Source organism: Saccopteryx leptura, chromosome 9 (genome assembly GCF_036850995.1).
Source record: "Saccopteryx leptura isolate mSacLep1 chromosome 9, mSacLep1_pri_phased_curated, whole genome shotgun sequence".
Lineage (NCBI taxonomy): Eukaryota > Metazoa > Chordata > Mammalia > Chiroptera > Emballonuridae > Saccopteryx > Saccopteryx leptura.
In genome coordinates, this window is record NC_089511.1 from 7,990,106 (window position 1) to 8,001,184 (window position 11,079).

The window sequence follows — 11,079 nt, forward strand, 5'->3', positions numbered from 1 at the left end:
GACATCACAGGCTTCTTGGTTCTCATTAAATGTCACATTTGTCCTAAGTGATTTATTTGACATGGGGTAAGAGAGTGGAAGGGTCCAGTGTTGCTCTAGCCGGATTTTCCTTGAAGTATCTGCTCTCTTGTTTATTACCATCTTGAAATGTAGTTCCCAGGAAGGCTGGGCCTCACATATATCCTGTCATCATACGGCTTCACGCTAGTTCGATGGGTGACATTCTGTGTGTTCACGAGAAAATCATTTCAAGGGCTACAAATGAGTCCTTTAGTAATACCCAGGAGTCATAATGTCTGTGACATAATGAACCTTTCTAAATTACAGCATACGCTAATTAGATCACTTATTGCTACATTCCAGGCCCTGAAACAATTTGCTTAAAGTGATAGTTACCTCTAATGAAAAGATACATAACGGGAAATGTCAGCAACCTTTTAAATCCTCCACGACTTATCAGGAGGACTGTCTAGTGCAAAGTGCTCGTGGTGGAGCCGTGTCTTTTGTCACCATTTCCTCCTAAATTAGGAGAGGATTTCATTAGCCCGTGGAGAAAGAGAGCGGTCCCTGGGGTAGTGAGAAGATCAGGTAGGGGCTGGCTGCCTCCTCCAGCCCCTTTCCTACTCGGTCCCAACCCGGTGCTCGCCAAGGTGGAAACACTCCCAGAACCTCACCTATACCGCCGGACGGTAATCAGCTACTTATAGGCTGGGCTTTGCTGGCATGCCCGGGGCCCCTGGCCACCTACCTGGCAGCTGTGAGGTTCCTTTTCTCTCCCCAGGCCCTGCTCTAATGGGACACAGTTTGTGGCCACCTCTTCAGTGGGGCTGGAAGGGGTGCTCCAATGGCAGCGGCTGGTGGGAAACAGGTCTGGAGAGGGTTGGCAGTGTTGATACTAGGTTCGCAGACAAGCTCTCAGCAGGGAGTAGGGTCACTGGAGGAGACCTTCCCAAGGTGCTTTGCAAAGAGGTGAACAGGATGTGGAGAAACCCAAGGGATGAAAGTGGAGCCAGTGCCACCTCTAGACCCGAAAGGCCAAGGGGAGAGAACAGTTGTTAGCATTCAGAGAGAGAAGTGGAGAGAAGGGACCTTCCTGAGTGAGCTGCTTAGGGCTCTGCCTGTCCCGGGTGCCCCACAAGAAGGGAGCTGGAAAACAAAGGCCCTGGACTCACTCTCGTCTTTTCCTGTTGACCTGCTTCCCCGAATCCTCCTGCAGGGTCCCTGTCGGCCGAGTCTCCTGCCGGCTGTGGAGGGGGCGGGGAGCACAGGGAGGGCTTGGGGAGCCTTTACCTTGACCACCAGCCTCTGGGCCACAGAGTGGGGAGAGGAGAGAGAATAAGGCCGTAGGGGAGGGTACTCAGAGGTCAGCATAGCCAAGGGTCTGCTTGGGTCCCCTGCTTCGGACATTACCGTCCCTTCCTGCCATGGCTTTGCTCCCTGCTCTGTCCCCTAGGACCCTGCCCTGCCACTGTCCTCGAGTAGGTGAAGACCAGCACTCTGGTCAGCCTGGGCTCTCACATTGGTTTGGCTCTCTTGGGGAAGCAATGGCTGCCTGTTTTGGGGTATCTAATGACCTTACTGGTGTCCCTCTGCCCAGAGTGTAAGGCCCACCCTAATGGCCGGAGGGTATATCTCCAGGACAATATGAGATTTCTTTTTCATATTTATCATTCTTAAAAAAAAAAAAAGGTCAAATACACAGTGACGAAAAATGAGACGACTTTGGGTGATGGGTACACAACTCAATCAACAGTTCAGATGCTGTAGAGCTGTTCCCCTGAAACCTATACTCATTGATTCATGTCACCCCATTCCATTTAATTTCTAAATTAAAAAAGAAAAGACAATATCTGTAACCAAGAAGGTCTTCCTTAGTTGCCTGGACCCTCAGGCTTCCAGAAGGCTCGTTTGGAAGCACACAGCGGGGGCCCTGGCGCTCAGTAGGCGCTGAGATGTGCTCGGGAATCCGAATGCCGGGCCTGAAAGACGGTTCTCTGAGTGTGAGGTTCTCCGTACGACCTTCCTTGGTCCCACCCCTTAGAAGAGGACAGAATCCATTTTGTAACTGAAAGCCATTGATGTGCCTTCAGGCCTGAGGGTCAATAACAACGGTGACACTAGCAACAGCCCCTTTCAGTGGGTGAGGTAATTTACTTGTTTCCCATTTGATCCTGGGGACAGCACCAGGAAGTGGTGAGCGCTGGGGAAACGAGCCCCAAGAGCTCAAGGCACCTGCCCAAGGCGGCCCAGCCTGGGGTTGCTCTGCTCAACACTGCACTGCAGCTCCTGCCCCACCACCCTGCTCCGCGGCCCAGCCTGGGGAAAGAGAAAAGCCCCAAAGAGCTGTAAGATATTACTCCTGCTCTCAAATAGCCCAATGTGTAGTTGAGGGGATAAGACAAACCCTCAGAAGGGGTATGGCAGGTGCTGTAGGTTCAGACGCTCGTGTGCGTGTGTATGTGTGTGCGTGTGTGTGCATGTGTGTGTGTGCGTGTGTGTGTGTATGTGTGTGTGTGTGTGTGTGTAGGGGGGGTGTGGGTGGCCCCCATTGCTGCAGTGTGTGTGTGTGTGTGTGTGTGTGTGTGTGTGTGTAGGTGGGGTGTGGGCAGCCCCCATTGCTGCAGTGTGTGTGTGTGTGTGTACATGTGTGTGCGCGCATGTGTGTGTGTAGGGGGGGGTGTGGGTGGCCCCCATTGCTGCAGCAGTCCCCCCCACACCATCTTTTAGGATGCCACTCAAGATTCACAGTCCCAGGGAAGAGTCTGATTGGTTGAGTTGGGGTCAGGTACACAGCCACAGGGCGGGGACGGGCAGGGCATCTTGATTGACAGTTTCACCAAGATGACACACAGTAAGAGAGGGGTAATTTGCTCAAAGGAAAGCAAGTCGCTGTCAAATGTCCACTATGCAAAAGGCATTGTCATGTTTCTAGATTTTTTTGCCCCTGCCTCTTACAGCCCCGCGGCGGGGATAGAACAGGTGACCTTGTATTCATGGCACAGGAGGGGAAGCAGAAACCTAGAGAGGGGAGTGACTTGCCCTGTGACGCAGAGCATCCAACTCACTCAGGGCCTGCCATCACCAGCCCCGCCCTTGCCATCTTTCGGCCACGCAGCCTGTGCGTGCTTGCTCAGGCCACCGAAGGCCTGACTGGCAAGGGAGGAGCTGGGGTGAGCCCCAGACAACTGGGAACATGCCCTACCCACCTGCCTCAGGCCAGAGGCAGAGTGGGCCCTGGGTCAGGGCAGGGAGAAGGTGCCTTTCTCTAATAGTTTCTTGCCAGGGATGGGCAAGGACCAACTCCCACAGCAACTCTCCGCCCCACTGTGGTGCCCGCCGTGACTCTTTCTTGCCGGGAGAAGGGTCCGTCCGGCGCATGTGGGCAGGGGTAATGGCGGGCTGGGTTCTCCAAATGAGCAGGGCAGGTTGGGCAGGTCTGGTTCTAGAACCCAGGGGTAAAGCAAGACTGACCTTCCTCCATCCTGCAGAAATGTCAGCAGCTGTGACATGTTGTCTTACTAAAACCTGGGGATTGGACCTTCAACGTCCCTCCCCATCTAAAACAAACAGCCCAGAGAAGGAACTTCTTACTTGTTCTCCTGGCTGCCCAGGTGGGTCAGAGAGGCCGAAAGACCCACGGGTCTGATGCTTACTACCTGTGATGGTGTGTAAGACCCAGGCCTCCCTAGGTCCCATTAGAAAACGCTAATAGTTAAAATAATATTAATATTCATGAGTAACAGTATCCTAAGTGCTTATGGCAGGGGACAGCTACCTGTCCACCAAAACATTGAGCTCCTCCTGACATAGTGAGGAGTTCCCCTGGGAGGGAATAACTCAGCCAGGGACTACATTTCCCAGACTTCTTTGCAAATATGGGGAATCTGTGTTTCAATAAAACTTTATTTGCAAAAACCAAGTGGTGGGCTGAATTTGGCCCATGGGCCAGAGTTAGCCTTCAGTATAACAGTATGTAGTATAGAGACTGCCTGTCTATCCTTTCTCTAGATTACCAATTCGTAACATTTACTAATCTCTGGTTTAGTAATATGCACTAATCTGTATCTGCCTCATGCCGGAATGTGGCAGGGTTCTGATTTTACTGTTGAATTCTTCCCACCAACACTTATGGAACTCCTCTTGTGTGCCAGGCACTAAGTTCTTCTGGAATTTGGCTGTGAACAACAGAGGCCCAGGCTCTATGCAAAAAATTACATCCCAGCCTGACCAGGCAGTGGCATAGTGGATAGAGTGTCGGACTGGGACCCGGAGGACCCAGGTTCAAAACCCCGAGGTTGCCAGCTTGAGTGCGGGTTCATCTGGTTTGAACAAGGCTCACCAGCTTGAGACCAAGGTCGCTGGCTTGAGCAAGGGATCACTAGGTCTGCTGAAGCCCCACGGTCAAGGCACATATGAGAGGTCAATCAATGAACAACTGAAGTGCCACAATGAGGAATTGATGTTTCTCATCTCTCTCCCTTCCTGTCTGTCTGTCCCTATCTGTCCCTCTCTCTGACTCCCAGTGGAATGGGACTCCTGCAGATAAGCACCAACGCTAATGGAGCATGTAGGAGGACCTCTCATTCGGACTAGGAGGTAAAGGAAGGCTCCTCAGAGGGGCGAGGTGACTACTCCCTAGAAGCAGAGGGGTCTAAAACCTAAGGAGAGGCCAGAAGCACAGGATGGGGGGACCCCATGTCCCCAGGTCGTCTCAGGGACAACAGCGGCCTGCAGATTAGACAGACGCACCTGCCTTGAAGTGTTATGTGAGCAAGAAAGTCCTGTTGTGTTGAGCTACTCTGACATTACAGAGGTTATTTGTGACAGCACTTAGCATGATCCTGGCTAATAAAGGACCCTTTTGCACACCCACCTCATTTACACTTCTCAACAATCCTATGAAATGGGGACTTGAATCACCCCAGTTTTACACAGGAGGAAGCTAGTTTCAGAGAGGTTAAGTGGCTTGTCCAAGGTCACGCAGCTAGTGAATTAAATAGCCCGGACTCTAATCCAGAGACGTCTGTCTCCACAGTCCGTGCTCTTGACCACTGTCTGGTCGATACAAAACCCAGCCCTCCTGTCCGAGCCAATGCAGCCGAGCCCAGAAGAAGCAGGGGACAGTCCTGTCCTGGGATTTGTATTAATGGGATGAGACAGGGTTTCCCCAGGGCAGGGACCTGAGGCCAGAGGCCAGACAGAAAGGGCAGTCTTATCTCGGGGAAAGGCAGGGTTTTGAGGGGTCTGGAGTCTGCCGCCTGCAGAGCCCGACCCCGACTCTCTCCTGGGCCACGCGAGAGAGATGGGAGGCAAGCCCCAAGGCGGAGGACCCCCAAGATCCTTTCTTAGTTCCTGCTCCCCTTGAAAATGTTTTTCTTCGCAGACCAGTGAGGTACCTCTCTCTTTGTAGCCAAGATGTCCGGGGTTGACAGCCTAAAACTGCTCGCTTGCTTTTAAGTGTCAGGAGATGTAAATAGTTTTAGTCTTCAGTGGTTTCTGATTGAATATCCTTTTGAAGTAATGATAGCTATAATTTAAAGCAACAGTTACCATATTTTCCTTGCTGGCTGGCCTTCTTTGAAGCAGTAAGTATAAATCTGCTTAAAATCTTAAAATAGCTGTAGCTCTGTCTCAATATTCTACCAGGAGCCAGGGAGATTCGGCCTCTAATTGCCATCATCTGTAACCAATATCAGCAGCACAGCGGGCTCATGACAAGGTGGCTGGGAGAATTGCTGTGACGTGGACAGGAAGGTGGAAGCAGAGACACGGTCCCCCTTGGGGACCCTTGGCTTTGGTTGGGGTTCGGAAGAAACCCGTCCTCAAATTAGGACCAAATGGGCTCCGGGCTGTTAAGATTTTTCAGGACTGTCTTTCCCAGTGCCCTCCAGGAGTCTGGGGTGGAAATGAGAGGAGGGGGCCTCCTTGCAAAATAGAATGCAGGAAGTTCAAGGGTGGGCAGGGAGTGGGTCCCAACTGATAGAATCCCCAGGACGACTTCGTGCCTGAGGTAAGGCGTGCTCTTCTTACCCTCCATAGGAAAAACGAGGGTTTGGACCATTCCAGTGTGACGGGTCACCAACGTGGGAACACGCAGGACCATGTCTTTGGCCATTCTGGCCAGTGCATTTAAAACAGACTTTCCATCTGAAACGGGCTGCTGCGTGTTCGCTCGTTCACAAACACGAATTCACTCAGCAAATGCTTGCTGCATCCCTACTGTGTGCAACGCAGTCGGCATTCCTCACATTCACAGGGTGTGCGAAGAGCACGTGAGAGACGAGGAGGACGGCGAGGAGCTGCAGGGAGGAGGACAGAAAAGGAAGGGAGGAAGGGAGCGCCGAGGCGACCACTGTAAATAGCCTTGCCCGGGAGAAGGTGGCGCTAACCGGCGCTTCCATTTTTATCAAAACTTGTCAATGAAACGTGTACTAATGTGAATCTATGAAGGCATTCTCGAAGGTCCTAGTGGGAAACATTCAGAAAAGTTAACAATCTTATCTCCGAATGCCAGAATGAGGGGAGATTTTAACTTTCTTTTCCATGCCTGCACTTTCCAAGTGTCTTATGATAAAGATGCATGCATTTCAGGGGAAAAGTAGTCATTGGATTTGGCAGTTCCTCAATCAGTCAAACATAGAATTATCATATGATCCGGCAATTCTACACCTGGGTACAGACCCAAAAGAATTGAAAATAGGCGTTCAAACAAAAGCAGCCTTATTCACCATGGCCAAGAGATACAGACAACCCAAGTGCCCACCAATGGATGAATGGATAGACAACAGGTGGTACATCTACACGAAGGAATATTGTTTGGCGATGAGAAGGAGGGAGGTGCTGACACACGCCACGATGTAGATGAACCCTGGAAACCTTATGCTGAGTGAAAGCAGCCAGGGCGAAGGGTCACACAGGGTGTGATTCCATTTACATGTTGTACCCAGCACAGGCAAATCCACCGAGACAGAACGCAGGCTGGTGGCCCACGCTGGGGGAGGGGGCGGGGAGAGGGCTTCCTGGCTGGCTCTAGGTTGTTCTTTTGGGGTGATGAACATATTCTGGAACCTAGGCAGTGAAAATGACCATGTAACTGTAAACCTCACTGACCCGTGCACTTTCAAGTGAGTAAAATGGTCAATATTATGTTCAATGTGATTTACTAGAATAAAAAAGATATGGTAACGGAGAGAGTTACTAGAAATACTTAGTAGCTGTATGTGCTTGTGTGGCTTGCCTGAGGGGTCTGTCAGGGGACTCAGGGGTCAGGAAGGTTGGCAGGGGCCCCATCAGAGAGACTCACCCTTGTAGTGATGTCCCAAGCACTGCCAGGCAGTGGGGCCACGGCAGTGCACAGTGACAGGTCCGCTTTGAAGGAGCCCCCGCCAGGAGCTGGTCTGGCAAGGGCAGTGAGTGGGCAGAGGTGGAGAGAACTAAGGGGTATGGCTGTGGACCTAGTTGTTTCCCACCTGGCCCCACATGCCCCTCCCCTGGCCTCACACGCCCCTCCCCTGGCCCCCACACGCCCCTCCCCTATGCCCGACATGCACTGCCCCTGGCCCCCACACACCCCTCCCCTATCCCCCGACATGCACTGCCCGTGGCCCCCACACGCCCCTCTCCTGGCCCCACACGCCCCTCCCCTGGCCCCACACGCCCCTCCCCTGGCCTCCCCCATGTGCCCTCCCCTGGCCCCACACGCCCCTCCCCTGGCCCCCACACACCCCTCCCCTGGCCTCCCCCATGTGCCCTCCCCTGGCCCCACACGCCCCTCCCCTGGCCTCCCCCATGTGCCCTCCCCTGGCCCCACACGCCCCTCCCCTGGCCCCCACACACCCCTCCCCTATCCCCCGACATGCACTGCCCGTGGCCCCCACACGCCCCTCCCCTGGCCCCACACGCCCCTCCCCTGGCCCCGACATGCCCCGCCCCTGCCCCCCTGTCCCGTCCCCCCCCCTCCCCCCGCCCACATGCTTCTCCGGGCTGAGGACACAGATCTAGAGAGAAGCTGTGTCCTCAGAGATCTCAGACAGACTCACTGGGAGGCCAGGCCAAGTGCCTGCTGAGAGTTCGCTGGGGAGCGAGCTGGGTGGCTCTGGAGCCCATTACGGGATTAGTGATTTCCCGCACATGAGCCACAAGGAGGACAATCTGGGCACACATCATTGAGAAAGCCTGTTTTCCTAAAGGCCTGGGCATCCCCGGCTCCCATAGAAGTTCTTATGCTTTTTGGGACCGTGGGAATCAGGGTGACTTTACACAGAGAGAAGGGAGAGAGGGGGGCGCTCTCCACCAGCGGGTGCAGGAGGTAAGCCCTCTCCTCACACCCACCTTTGCCTTCCCCTCCCCCACGGCCCACAAACCAGCCCCTCCACGACCACCTCCCACGTGCACCCCTGGGACTCTGCCCGCGCCCCGTGGCAGAACATTCCAGGTCATGCTTGAGAGCTGAATTCTTTCACGCCAAAGTACAACAGAGCAAGACCCAAGCGGCCCCAGTCTCGACAGCACTGACCACCTCCTAGGGGTGAGCAAGGGTTCCACCCCAAAGGGCAGCTGGGAGAGCGGGTGGGGGCGGAGGACATGTGTCTGAGCTATGACTTCATGATGATGTTGGCGGCTGGAGATGCGCCATGAGGCCACGGGGCCGCACAGCGGTGGGCTTGGCATGGCCGGGACAGAAGGTACGAGAAGGGCGCGTGGGAGGCCAAGTACCCCTCACAGCAGAATCTATGAAGGGAGGCAGCGCCATGCGGGGGTGGGGGTGGGGGGGATGGGACTGCGCTTCTGCGGCCCCAATGCCCTACCTCAACGCCTCTCCCCACCCTTTACTAACTCAGGGTCAGGCCTCAGGCAAGTCGTGGGCCCTCTGTGGGCTTCAGTTTCCTTCTCTTCAAAGTGGGAATAATAACAGAATCAGAACAGAGAAAATGCTTAGTCAGTGTCACCCACCGCCAGGTGCTGAGGCTGCAGTTCGTGTAGGAGAAGGACAGGAAGCACCTCCGTGCCCTTAGAAATCCTCCCGGTTGCAAAGATAGGATGAATTATGGAGAAATCAGGGCAGGGAGGTGCTTAAGGGGCCAGAGGCCAGCTTAGTCATAGTGGGAAGGAGCAGGGTGTGAAGAGTTGAAGGACATGAAAGAGATAAAATATGGGGAACTTGGCAATTGGAGGGGCTGAGGCAGTGGGGCTGGGGGAGGGGGTAGAGGGGTGAGGGAGGGCGGAGCGCCGGGAGGGGCAGCGCAGACACCGTTCTGGAGCCTGGGAGAAGTGTCTTGTTAGGGGGGGAGTGTTCTGCAGTGACATTGGGTTGGGCACGTTGAATCTGAGGTTACCGTGGGAATGGGGTTGGGATCCTCAGGAGAGGAGGGTGTGGCCCCAGTTCAAGGTAATTGATGTAAGCTTTCCTGTCACCTTCAGAATAGGTTCCTGATTTGTACATCCTTGAGATCTTAGAACTGGTTATTAAGTTGTACTGTCACGTGGGCTCTGCAGCTCGTCTTCCTAAAGATAATGTAAGGGCCTGTGGTTGCCTCTCCTATTGTACATGGAAGGACGTTGTCCCCCAAGGATGTTCCCCTACTGGGTGCTCTAGGAAAAGGATAAGTTTGAGAGGCAGTCAATTAAAACAAAAGCATAAACGCGTTTCTTTAACGCAGGACTTATCAGGACTTCTAATGTGAAGCTGCGTTGTGCGTGCTCTGCCGGGAACCAAGGCAGGTGGTGTTTCTCAGACTTGTCTTCCTGCGGGACTTTTTGTCCGGCCCGGTCCTTGCCCGAAAGCTGAGCTCTCTGGCTCTGGGTTGAGGGGTCAGGTCGGGGAGATTTCCACGTTCTCGGGATTTTAGGCACTTGAGTGCCTACTTGTTAGTGCGGAGCCTGCGTTTCCAACACCTTCCCCGGGGATGTTGGTGGTGCTGGTCCATAGACCACACTTTGGGAAAAAGTGTCTTAGAAGACCACGTCCCTCAACTGGCCAGTCTCCAGGGGCGGATCCCGGGAGGGCTTCGGTCAGAGCTGGGCAGGTACAACTCGATAGTATTAGCTCTGCCCACTCCCCTTAGCCCAGCCCTGCAGCCGGAATCAGAGTTGCGCACAGGTTACAACTGCCTTCCTGTCGGAGCGGAGCGTGGAAGGGCCTGGGAGCAGAGGGAGCCCACGGAGGCTGTCAGCAGGAAGGAGAAAGAAAGAGGCCCGGCGGCTCCCCGCCCGTCTGAATGAGCAGCTCCTGACAGGACACACAGACTGTCCACAAAGCCCCGCCACGCAGCGAGGGGTGTGGGTGGACGCGGCTGGGGCATCCGGCGGGCAGCAGAGCGCACGGCCGGGGATGATGATCCCATGGGCCTGTCTCGTTGGGGGGAGGGGCGGGGGTCTGTGTGAAATACTTCTTTCAAAAACTGCTAAATCATCTTAATTAGAATGAACAGTCCTCCAATCCCTTATTTAGAATGGAATGCGGGGCCTAAGCTCTGCTTTCCTTTAACGTGGGGACAGGGGGAATGAAAACAAACTGTGGCTGAGAAGCAAGGGGTGGGGGTGGGGTGGGGTGGGGTGGGGTGGGGTCTGGATTTCGGGGGGCGGGGCCCTGTGCCAGCCGCTATCACCCGCACTTGCGAGGGTCTTCCTGTAGGCTGGAGGCTCTTGGGGTCCCGGGGAGGCCCACACCAGCGGGTGCCTGTCCCACATCCTGTCACCAGGCCCTGCTTTGGCGCCTTAGAAAAGCCCAAGGGCCTCACTGTTTCAGACTCTAGACCTGGATTACACAGCACTAAGCTCGGGTCCCAGCTCTGCTATCCTCTGGCTTTGGAACCGGGGACAAGCAAGCAAACCCCTTCACCTTTCTGAATCTCAGTTTGGTCTTCAGTAAAAGAGGGATGGCAACGGTCGCTTCCCATGCCCGTGGAATGAGTGGAAGGATCCGATGAGATCATGCGTGTCCAGTATAGGAACTGAGTAGGCGCTCAATAAATGGTGGCTTTTTTCTTTTTCTTTTTTCTTTTGGCTTATCCAAGAATCTAAGGAGTAAGAACTAATCTGCAAGAGCACTTTCTAGTACTTAACTATTCAAAATAGGGC